Source organism: Amia ocellicauda, chromosome 20, assembly GCF_036373705.1.
Source record: "Amia ocellicauda isolate fAmiCal2 chromosome 20, fAmiCal2.hap1, whole genome shotgun sequence".
In the NCBI taxonomy this organism is placed as follows: domain Eukaryota; kingdom Metazoa; phylum Chordata; class Actinopteri; order Amiiformes; family Amiidae; genus Amia; species Amia ocellicauda.
In genome coordinates, this window is record NC_089869.1 from 19241486 (window position 1) to 19254705 (window position 13220).

Here is a 13220-nt window from a genome sequence, read left to right on the forward strand (position 1 = left end):
ATAATATGATGATATAATTTGATACTTTGTAACCACTACCATATAATTCTGATCATATGTTGTATAATTTAGACTTAAGTTTTCTGCAAATAAATAATTGCTCCATAATGCTATCAAAGGGAAATGTGTGATCATCTATTTGTTGCTCTACAGGTAAAATAAAAAACAAGTAGGTTTCACAAAAGCCCAAGCTTTGTTATTAGAGCAAAGCACAACTACCATTTATAATATATAAATATGTCAAAGAAATAAAGCTTACCATTCGGTAAACCTGTTCTGTATTGGTTTTCAATGGACCTCAGTGAACTGTGGCACAAGGTTAGGCACCCTGATGAACGGGAGTGTGGCGGGGGGGGGCTGCTAGACGGCAGAGCTGATGCATACTGACCCAGGGGCTCCTCCACTCATTTCACACGGCAACACAGAATGTGAAAATGTGCACAAGCCATACAAGATATGGAAACAAATGACTGTAGAAGCCAAATACCACTGCTGTGGTTTCAGCAATGCTCGAATGTCAATAACACAGGCCGTGCCAGATTCACAGGTACTTCTGAATGAACAGCTGTGTTAGCTACATGATTAATAAGATCATATATTTTGCAATGGCTTGATTGACATCTTGAGCTTTCTGCCAGAAAACAAGATGAACTAGCAGTTTAAATTGACCCAGGTTGCAGGATCTTTCCCATAATGCATTCAAATCAACAAATTGTTTAAATTAATCAATTTAATTTTGAAGTATTTTTATAAAATAAGCTTAAGCCTCTAAAGAGGCATGGGTGCCACCCTATAAAAGACATTCTGAAACACTCTTCTCATGAAATCCAGCAGCTGTCCCAACACTCAGTAGTCAGAGAGGACCAGAAAAATATATATTTTTTCTAAATGCGTGGGCAGTAAGAATGCAAGTACTCTGAAAGGGAGTGGAGTCAGGGGAGAACATCAAGATCATGGTGGAAGGAATGAAAACCAAGGCTACTTTGCCTTTCAGCCAAGATCCCATTTTAATCTAGAACAGCTAAAGACAACAATAAAGGAGACCCCAAGTGTGTCAAGAACCAACTGTATAAAAAGTTTCAACATTAAAACAGGCATAAATTCAATCACAGACAGAAGGTGTCACATAATAGTAAGAACTGCTTTGTGTCTCCAACAGAAAGGACAGCCTTTGTCTGAAAACACCTCCTATCAACAATAAACGTAAAACATGAAATTGAAATGTACACACATTTGAATAAGTTACTTAATCTTTTAATTGCAGTCTATTTATACAGCTGACTCTGGGTGACTGTCTTCTCCTGTAGGAACTCTATTACTCTAAACGTCTGAACAAAAATCCTACGCCCATTATTTTATCTTATCATGTAGTCATTAAATTGAATCCACACAATGTTCAAAACTTCCTTGTTTTCTAACCTGCAAGGTTTGAAAGAAGCGTTTTGAAATCTAGGAAAGACCAAACATGGTGCAAGGACATTAGCAGTAGCAACTAGAACTTTTTACAAAATTACATTTTGATACATGACACAAATAACTATTTTGGGAAAGTTAATCAGAAACTGGTTTTCAGAAAAGGAAACTATCCACCTATTTCATTACAAGACACAACACATTCTGAATCTCTTGCAAAGATTGTTCTCATAACACACTGGGCACGTTCTGAGACGCATTAGTAAAATGAGCAGGAAATAATAAAGGACATTTTCCCAGGTGCAGCACACTGTAAGAATACATGTTCTGTAAACTTTGCTCTCACAACAAGTTTATTTGCATTCTGAAAAATCTGATATTTCAAGATGTTGCTCATCCAAAACCTGACTTTCCAAAATTATTCCAAAACAATACTGGAAAACCGTGACATTAGAATATGTTAACGTGTGCTGCTAAGGAAAGTCAAACAGAATACTATAATGACATTAACGGTAAATTGAGAATGCAACACTGTTGCTTTAATTAAATAATACAATATTCTGGAGCTTTCTAATTTGAATTGTATTTATTGTGCATTTGTTTTGTAAAACTTCAGCCATTAAGTAGCCAACACTTAAATAATATTCAAAATCTGAGAGACTTGACACTATACATCATTGACTATAGATCACCATTTTAAGCCTCAACTCTAGCCAACCTCACATTTAAAGCTATGCCTATACAAATCCACATTTTAGTTGACCCACTAGAAACACAAATCTAACCTTAATGGAAGTCTCAATTTACTTAGTTTACTAGCCCAGACCAAAACATATCCCTAATTTAATCACCAAACTTCACTGTAGTGCAAAATATAACTAACTCATTCAAAAAAATACCCTATAAGCAACCAAATGTAACTTGTAACTGCAAAACCATTTCAACCTTCATCTGCGATAGCATGGATTCGTTTTCATATCTTAAAATAATTAACGTTCATGCTGTTGAATCTTTCTATCATACAATACAACCCTGTAAGAGTTAACAGGTAGACATGATGTAATAGCACATGATTCACCTGAACTGCTGGGAAAGCAATTACAGAGATTTATGCCAACTGTGACTTTTCCTTGTTTTCTCATGTCTGTATTTCGTTCAGTGAATCAACTGGTTTTATAGCAATTTAAACCTTTCTGGTTTGGCCAAGATAAACAAATAGCCTTAGTCTTCTCTTAAATGGTACTAATTATTCCCATTTTGACAAGGGTACAAGAACATAATCATGCAAAACCCAACCCCATCCTTTATTGTAGCTTGTTTATCCTGTATTAAAGTTTTGCAGGTCAAAGTTCTCTTTTATCAGATAGCACTGGCCCAGGTAATACAAATCAAACATGTTTCATTGTACAACATTGCAACACACTTCTCAGAAAACACAAAAGAAGCAATTTTCTGGATGGATGTGTTCTTATATTTAAGAATTATGTTTGTAAATTATAAATATTAAAGGATTTACCTTTAATATTTTTGGAATGTATTACAAGATTCTGCTTTGGTTAGAACAGAGAAACTAATTGATCAAAGTAGAGCCAAGCATTTAGGCAACTCCCTGTTAGTCTTTCACACAGAATGAAAAAGGAGATAACAATACAAGTCTGTGATAGGACTGAGCTCAGTCTTAGGCAAGTTTCAAATGGTAATTTCTATTGAACACAAAGAGCCGGTAGAGCTTTTGCGTGTTTGCACACTACTACTTTAATCAGATCATAAATGAAAAATCAGCATGTTACTAGCATTCAAATGTGAGACTATATGCTCTGTCTCTTATGCATGACACATCTGGATTTGTTGGCAAAAGAAAATGACAGCTGAATATGATTAATTTGGGGCTCTAATTCACACAGAAAAATATACTAGAAAACACACTATAGTTTTAACAATGTGTTTGAAAATTATTAAATTACCAAAAACCAAACCATAAAACTACTAAAGATCAATTAAATTAAGCCCAGAAATGTAACACTTGTTTGAAGAACCATTGAGTAGAAGCTTGTATGCAGTTGCTCAAATATATTGCTGCCAACCTTTGCAGCAGATCCATTAAACAGAGCACTGAGTGTAATTCCAGGCAACAGACTTGTATTTGCAGTAGGTTCAATGGTTTTATTGGACCAAAATTGATAATCAAAGCCTCAGTCACACCATTTGTAATAGTTGCTCATGAGTAAAAAACATCAGCACATGCTGTTCTTTGATCCTAATATATTCTGGTTTTGACATGAGTTTGCATGACAGAAGCTTTATTGCTCCAGCAAACGGTTTGGAAGGCACAAAAGCAGATGTGTACTGTGGAGCTACTTAAAACAACGTGGTCCTGTTTCATGGGGAATGATTTCAATCTTACTATAGCTTTGGTCCCTTGTCTCCCATCTTAAATACTCCACAAATGACTATGTTTGTGCTCTACTCCACATGTAAACAGCAAACTGGAAACATGCAAAACAACAAAATAATACACATCTTTGCTAATTTCAAATACTACAGCATTTTAAATTACTGACCAGGAAAAGGTTTTAAGGATATTCTAGTTTCCCAACTAAACAGTTGCACAATCAAGAATTCCAGACATTTCCCGCTGTAGCACGCTTCAATAAGATAACAGGTACTTTTATGTAACTGCTGCTCTGTAGCGCTATAAAAGTTGAAAGACAAAACACAACAAAAAATAATGAATACCTTCTGTGTGGTTTTGCTTTAAGTCCATGTACTGCCACTTTGTTTGTGTCCAGTGTTTAAATATCATTTAAAAGCCTCCACTTCTCCCAGTTCAAAATATATCTACAGCTGTAAAACGTGAAAAATTATAATAATGCAATAGAGCAATAGCAATAACGAATAAAAAGCTGAATCGAAATGATTTATACTAAACAGTGTTAGGTGGAAGTACCTGAAGATTTCTCATCTTAATCTCAGAAATACAATGACTCACAGAGGTGTGTTCTCAGTGAAGATTCACATTGTTGGAAAAGGGAACAAGAGGGAAAAGACAGGAGTGTGTGAGCTTGTTGGTTGTTTAACCCGACTAACTGGCTGTGTGAATGAATTTTTGGTTTATGCATATTCAACAACAACAACGACAAAGGAATATACAGCTATTTCACCCTTTAAAATAACAATGTACTTCAGCATTGAATATAAATTCAGCACATTAAATGCCTTTTCATATTAGAACAGAAATCCAGTTTGGTGTGGTTTTAGGATTACTCACATGATCTAATAGTCATCAGCACTCACTGCGAATCAGTCTTCCCCAGACACAATAGTTTAGGATCGTAAAGTACAATTTTAAAACTGATCATTTGGAAAAGGGATAAAAAATTCAATATAAATACATTATTTAATATACATTTGGAGCAATCCCCAGAAAATTATTAAATAAGAGGAAAATGGGAAGGCCATACATAATCTATGTAATGTGAAGGGTAACAAGCATGTGGAAATGATTAGCAGGCATGGCCACAGACGCCAGTGGAAGTGTATAAACTGGATCAGGAATTAATGTGGAGGAGAGCTGAGGGGGGGAGGGGGTAGAGAGCGAGAATACTGAACAAACAAAGAAAATGTACAAGTAAAACTAAAGAGAATTTGATTATTTTGCCGGGGGGGCGGGGGGTTCACCCACTGTCTACCCTTGTCTTTGTGGCGAGTAGAAGATCTGTATTGCTATGCAATCACCCCTCGGGCAGATCTCTTCACCAGCTTTTAACAATCACCCCTCCAAGAGTTATTCTGACTTTGCAGGATAAAACACTCACAGTTATTCCAGCCTGTCAATGCTGAAACTGACTTCAATAGTAAGGCTATGACTGGTGGTTACTGATTTTCCTTTACATAATTCAGCTACAGAAATTGCATTTGTATGAAGAAAGGAGTGTGTATTTCTAATTTAGAAAAAATCATCACCTTAAACCCAACCATTTTCATCCTACACAATTTAAATGTAGGCAACTTACTATTCCTTTGTACTGTAAATGTGGCCCACATTTTATCAGACATTAACAAGAAAAATATGTTGGACTCAGTTTGAAACAATATGTCTTCACCTGTTTGAAATGTGCAATGCATCTAACATAAACTGGAGGGGAATCCATTCTCATTTTTCAAAGAACAAATTTATTCCCCATTTAGTCTTCAAAAAAATTACTTGGCTTCTCCTAGAAGATCAGGTTTCTAAAGCAGATTAAAAAGCTCAGCTGCTAGAGAGCGACTCACTAGCCCACGTACTTATCTGTACTGTGAGTCATCTACTAATTATTCTGGTGCTTGGCAACATAGAGGATCAGGGGGAATTCACAAACTGCTTTCAAAGGGCTTCTGCTGCCGATGTTTGCCCATCTCCTCCCAGGCATCATCAATAGAGCCTGCAAGAAGGGTCTCCATGGTGACATGACTTAACAATAAAGGGTAGCACTAGACACGAAGATACAGAAGTGGGGTGGCCATCAACCCTGGTCGTCCAATAAGCGGCTAAGGGGAATGACATCTCTCTTTAATGGCCGACGTCTCGTGGAAAAATTCCCGGAAATTCTGAACGGTATTGAAAGAGGATTTGCACACCCCAGTTGGCAAAAATAGCGTGGGGGACACAACAGTAGCAGACATCCTGCCGTTACACTACAATGCACCTTCAGTTGCTAGAATACTAGAATAGAATAGTGCTGGATGGGGCAGCACATTCCTGAACAACAAAAACTAAAGAGCGGGGATCTAGCGTAGGCTATGTTTTCACTATTACTGTACTGATCACCATGGTGAAATTTCATAAGATTTCTATCTGGATTCCATTTACTCTAAATTGGTTGTCTTTTAAATCTACTGTACACTGAATGTGAATGATTTCATTCAACAGATTTGTTGTTGTTGAATATGCATAAACCAAAAATTCATTCACACAGCCAGTTAGTCGGGTTAAACAACCAACAAGCTCACACACTCCTGTCTTTTCCCTCTGGTTCCCTTGAAACCATCAGAGATTTCACTTTCTGCAGTATAACCATGGCTGTCCAGCATTAACAATATTGAAAACAAACTAAATTGTTCTGTACAGAAAAGCAACATCTTTGTGTAGCTCCTATACATACCACAAATGTTTTCACTCGCAAGTTGGATTAGTAGGCAAAGACACAATAGGTATTTTTTCTACATATCCGTTTCTCTAGGAAATGCAGATAACATTTACTCTAAAACACGTAAAGTGACCTATAGTATTAGAAACTATGTTAATTAATTTCACGACGTTGAAGTTCATTTTAGACCATATACCATTATACGTAAATTAGTTTAAAAAAAAAAAAATTGTCTTCCATCGGTACTGCAGGTAAAATAATGTTGGTAGCTTTGTAAGGAATGTCAGTTGTTTCTTATGCATTAGCTTCTCAATGTGGAAGACTTATAGACCAGCATGCACATGAAGACACCGGGAGTGGCACTGTTTGCAGAAAACTACTTCAGTTACACCTGGGCCTCGAAGGGTCTGGCTGGGAGATCAGCAAAGCTTCATGTAAGAAGTATCTAACCGTGGTTCAAATCACAGAAACCTTCAGCATTGGGAAAAAACCAAAACATAATCCAGTCATAACAATGCTGGAGCTATAAATTATTAAATCTATCTGTGTTGGGATCCTTCTTTTGTTTTGTCTTCATGTATAATTAAGTTGTAATAAACTGTAAAAGGAAATACCGGCTGGGTGATACAGAATTTGACTAACTGTTTTTCTAGTACAGATGCACGCCATCCTTCTTTTACCATCTGTATAGGCAAAGGACAATTACAATAAGAAACCGGTCTGCTTATTTCATACTCAGGATGTGTATGGGAATATATGGGTTCCTGCAGATGTAGCAATGAATGTTAACACTGGGTGCTTTGTTTTATTGTGCATTCTTTCCTAAATAAAATAAGTAGTTATTCTGTAGTTTGTGCTTGTAATTTCAATATTCTTCTCTGGGTTTATTGCAACTGGTGAGGGGCTAATCCAAAGGTAAATAAATAAAGCAGAAAGCACTCAATGCAACAGTCTATAGAGGAATGTCTTATATAAGTGACTTTTTGACACAATCCTGTGGTTCTGGTCTTGGTAAAGATCAGTTTAGACGGTTACTTTTATTGCCAGCCACAGATCAGTAAATCAGTAAATGTTACAATGTTAAAAAGAAAAAAAGTCAAGAATATGCAAACCTCTGGCCATGACAGCAATGACAGTGCTTTCTATGAGCTTGAAAGAGATGCTTCTCTCAATTTGCTGGGGACTTTTAAGAAAATTACACATTTATTTCTGTAGTGTAAATGTAGATTTTAAATAGTTATGCATGGGATAAATTCTATTTTCAATTTGACAACAAAAAATTAGTATTAGTTTTTCAGGTCAAGTCTGATGCAGGCAAAACACGCGGATGTTCTTTGTGTAAGTATTTAGATTAACTACACATCAGAATGTACTGCTGGAAAACATTAAAAAATACATATAAGTGGGCATTTAAATAGTTGTAAACAGACTGATTAAAAAAATAACTAGTAGATGACATGTATGGATATGGAGATGCAAGAACCATACATAAGAGACTTTAAGAGTGGGATGCTGGACTTCATGGTCATCGTCTTCCTTTCCCACAACTGTTTTGGCCTTTCAGTATCAGCAGAATACGGCAAGGACGCGATACATTTCTTTCTGGATGTTTTATTTCACAGACCTATGTTTTGAGATGTACCAGTTATAACTCCACTTAGAAGGGAGTGCTTTCCTAAATCATTTCAGACCAGAAGAGTTCAATTCTCTTGCTCAGAAAATGGCAGAAGATACGGACACTGGAATACACAAACACAGGAAAGTCTGTGCCGTTACCCGCTTGTCTGACCTTTTTAGATTAAGTGTGCAAGCTATCAGGATGTTTGTTTGTTTGAACTGGCACAGGCTACTGTACTATACTCCAGTCCATAGACTGTACAGATTGAGTGTAACACGTGACAATGTATGACTGGATGTGTTGGGTTTCCTTCCTAACCCCACAAAAATCTAAGAAAACTCTCCATAAAATTAAAAACAAATAAGATCACCCTGTCACCCGTTCCTTGCCTGGTCTTCAATAAGGCTGAAGGCGCCCCCTCAGTGCCTAATCAGTTGATTGACCATCCAGTAACAACACATGCAGATTCATACCAGTCAGTCAACTAACCAGAGCCTGCCCAGGAGATAGTCCACCCTTGTTACATTAAAATGTAGCTCTTCCCTGCCACAGTAAAATACAAAAAATAGTAATACTTGTAAAACATAAAAATAGTAAAACTAGTTTACTCTGTACTTCACAGTGATACACAGTCTAGAAATGGGTGTAATCTGCCAGAGCTGTTGAATTAGCTGCATGGGCACAAAGTATCAGAAATGCTGTTTCCAACATGTCCTCCAAACCATGCAGCTGCGCATAAGAACATGCAAACTTGGCTACAAACTTAAAGCAATACTGCAACTTTCATCTTAAGCAAAGCTACAATGTTGTCTGTTTGTTAAAAAACACTTACTACTATGCAAACACAACCTATACAATTGGAAGTAGATGAATGGGTCTCTATACATAATTCACCTGTCTCGTTTATCCTTAATGAAACTAAACATCTCTTTTACAACTGCAATGAACTATTAACATCAATAAGCGAAAGATAAATATTAATAGCCCTATCTTAACGTTAGTTTCACTGATACTCATAAACGAAACCAACACCACCCGTCTGTACGTCCATCATTAAACCCAAAGTGTAGACGGTTTGGGGTTAATCAAACATCGCATTGTTTGGCGCGAAAATAACAATACTGCAGCTTGCATGTTAACGGACCTTTAAAAAACTAGGTTTGAGTTGAAATAAGATCCGGCTTTGCTACCACGTTGTATAAAAGTCACACTGTGCACAAGCAGATTCCCTTACACGTGTTTGTTTGTTTACTAGCATGCACGGTTAACATGGCAGACCTGTTTCACCAGGATGCCACTTAACATTAGATTTCACTTACCATGTGAGTGAGACAGACGTAGTAAACAGACATACATGTATAAAGTATGTCTGTCTGTGTGCCCATGTGCTGAACTCCGCGTCAGTAGCCGGGATTGGGGACTCGCTGCCCGGTCCACGACCCCAGTCCTGCGGCCAATGCGACGGCGGGTCCGGACGACACTGGACCAGATGCGCACAGACAGTCAAGTTCAGTGCTGTGTCACACTTTGGGGATGGATGAAATCACCGGGTTTCCTCAACGCTGACTGTAACCGGGACTTCATCTGCTGCACTCCTTAGGACTTTCCACCGGATCGTTTGCTCTGTTAGCAGCTACACACAAGGTGCCTTTTTACACCCTTTCCCATTGAAAAATGCCTGTCCTCTCTCGCCAAACAATGGCGCAATTCAACGGCTGCTCTCAGAAGTTCAATACAGCAACCTCTGCTCTGCTGCCAGCGACCTTACAGACTGAAAGCCTCCAGTGTGGGGAGTCTCCAAAGAAATTGAATGCAATGGGGGGAATGCAGTCTGGAAACTATGATTCTCAACTATCTAAAGCCAAAAAACGATCTTGTTTTGTTTTATGTAATTAAAGAAATGTAATATGTACTGTAATAAGTAGAATAACTTTCTTCTAGCACACCAAGTATGCATTTTTGTTTTAATTATGCATTTGTGTTAATCAGTTTCTTACTTTCTTTTATGCTTATGGTTTTATTCACTTTTATTTTATTTTGCTGCTGGGAATCAGTCCGTGCACTTCCTTGACAGTTGCAGGGGTCTGTTGTTGGTCTACTTGGTAAGTGTTTGATTAGGCAGTGTCTGCACAAATCGCAAGCAATTAATTGCACAATCAGCTGTTCACGTGTAAGATTTTGAGTTGTTCAACAGACCCCTGAATTAGGAACTTAATAGTTTAAATGCATGTGAGTCACATTCACTCATTGTAATCCCCCAAATTACAGAGGTTTCAGGTGCAGCTGTAGTTAAATCTGCTTTGCAGCCAAATACTTTGATTTTCCATTCTTTTATATGAATTTAATCTACAATTAAATACACTTCCATCAATTCTTACAGTTTAATATGTTTCTCGGAATATGGAAATAAAACAGTCTGCGTTTAATAGTTATTTTCCATAACATTTAGACGTTTGTGCTTCATTTTCCCCATACAGGAATACATCTTTACATTCACAGTGCCAAAACATAATTCAACATCATATAATAACATATAACATTTTGTGTAGCATACTGTTGATCATGGAAACAGTGCCCACCCCAGCGTGAGTGAGTCAGCAGGGCCTGCCAATACCTGCTAGTGTTTGCCAGCCAGCTGTGTGCTGTGCTGGGAGATTTGTAATGATTTTCCAGTTCCCTTTACCCCCCAGGAGGGAACTCTTATGCCATAGAGAAAGAATGTGGAATCCCCCCACCCCCACCACCCTGTCTTGTACAATCCAGCAGCTATACGTTGAACCACTACTCTGCTCTCACCAAATCAAACCACAGGGGTTAGTCTGGAAATACTAGGCAGCAACACACGAGGCATACATCATGTATAGTTATGAGCAATACAGAGCCCATTATCCAACTCCAATCAGAGGTTCTCGGGACTGAATTTGTGATCACATTACCTGATATCCACTTTTATAAATACACTTTTGACATTACTATTTCATATTCCCAGTGATTCTGCTCATAAATATAATCATGGTGCACACTTTTATGTAGGGAACCGATTTTAGTCCTTCTTCTCCGAGTCTTGACCTGAACACCTCAGGGAGGAACATGAGTGGTGATCCATGAGGAGAACAACTTCTCTCTGCAATAGAAACCGAGAAAGCCTTATTGTGGGTAATTGATAGGTCATGGAGTGGGCCAGCACTGTAACACTGTAAACAGTTGTTTTATAGATTTTTATTATTTTGGTGGTCTCCCCAATGTATTTGGTAATACTGTTGATCTTCTTTGGTTAAACAAAATAAGATCCAATTAAAAACTATACATATAAACTTTGGATGGGCGGAGTCTGAAATCTGTCATGTATCCAATATATTTCAAGTTCAATTTTGCCATCTGCTGGTTAAAACATGTTAAAACATTTTGTGGAAACGTTCACTAACTTTATATATTCTGGTGATCTATTAGTGTACTTTTAAATATCGTTCAATTTAAATGGAATAGCTGGATCTAATGCTTGAAAAAAATACCAATACATTTATAGATATACATACAGTGTACATATGCAGCAACATTAATTGCCATTATTATTTCCTGATAAATACATTACTGCCAAAACACATTACATACTTAGGTAAACATGTCCTATAATAATAATAAGAAGAAGAATAACTGCCTTTTGCAGCAACTGTATATGAAACATAATATTGAAAATGAGATACTTTAAATTCATAACCGCTTTAGAAACTTATTTCCAGTCATATTATCAGACCACATCAAAGCAAATGATCATACTTCATACCACAAAAGTGTAAATCCCCAAATATGTAATAATAATAATAATAATAATAATAATAATAATAATAATTTCACATACTTTATACAATTAATTAATCATTACATATATCTAAATATACATTAAGCTACTCCTGAATATGAATTAATGTATTGTGTAAAAAATATGAATAAGCTGAAATTATATATATATATATATATATATATATATAAATTTAAAAACAAATAGATATCTACAAAAAATAAATAACAATGGCCGCCTAAATGTCCAACTTGTCTAAAACATCACCAGATAATCACATGACTCAATTCAATAGTAACTCAGTCTTTTGTGGACAACAAAACACCTGTTTGTGGCCAGTGCATGGACTTGTTTTTGTTCGTACAGCTTTCATTTTAGCAGCAAGTTGCCCAGTTTGGCATAATTTTACTGTCCTAAGCACAATAAAGTGGTGCTTTTTGCTACCATGTGACTGTGTAATGCAGTAGGGATGTCTGAACAGGACAATATAACAGCTTAAAGTATCATAGTTTGCATTGCATAGTGATCATTTAAGATATTATCAGAGCTTAGATATCCAACCCAAATATATGTGATCAGCTAGAAACAAAAGCATTAATCCTAAAATTATTTTTTTAATTGTATGGTTGTATTAAAAAGTGCAACTATAGTACTAGAAGCAAAACATTTCAAATGTAATTGTAGCAATTATGTATTAAGCAATTATGATTCAATTATATAAAAAGTAGGATCCATGTTGACCTATTTTGTTAGGAGTCAGATTTAATGTGGGCTTCATGGTGCAAATTTGCTTTATTGTTGCTCCATTTTATCACATTACAGTTAACGCTTTGTAAATAAGAGGTGTAATGTTATTATGCCTCAAAGGTCAGCGATTTGCTTAACTGATTTAACAGAACACTTTCCCATCATTAAGCTAAGGGGCACCATTTTGGGGCTTCTGCAGCATAATGTTTGCATTAGATAATACGTGTTACCATAGAAGCACTGTTTGACTTTCCCTGGGCCTGGTAGGTTGGTAATCTATTTAAATATTTTCCTTAATAATGTCTTAAGACACTCGTATAACAGTAGAGCACTCCAAAAACGAACACCTGGTCAACAATGTAAATTTTCTTTCACATAATTTCCTGTTCTTCTTTGACAATCTTGGCCACAAAATTATAAACCTCAGCATGGCAAATGATTACACAGTTATGAAAAAGATCATAACAAAGCAAATTCATGATCAATTACAATAGTGATCTATACAGGCATTCTTGAT

The 13220-nt window shown here is 36.6% G+C and overlaps 1 protein-coding gene across 6 annotated transcripts in view; it reads right to left on the reverse strand.

Moving 5' to 3' along the window:
• Window positions 1-9918, reverse strand: part of plce1 (phospholipase C, epsilon 1) — an 84345-nt gene extending 74427 nt beyond the window's left edge. For 4 of the 6 annotated variants that reach the window (XM_066693612.1, XM_066693610.1, XM_066693614.1 and 1 more), the window contains exon 1: window positions 9477-9918. The gene's annotated coding sequence lies outside the window, so the exon portion shown is untranslated. The remainder of the gene's footprint in view (window positions 1-9476) is intronic. The other 2 variants (XM_066693615.1, XM_066693611.1) reach the window with 1 other exon arrangement.
• Window positions 9919-13220: the final 3302 nt, after the last annotated feature.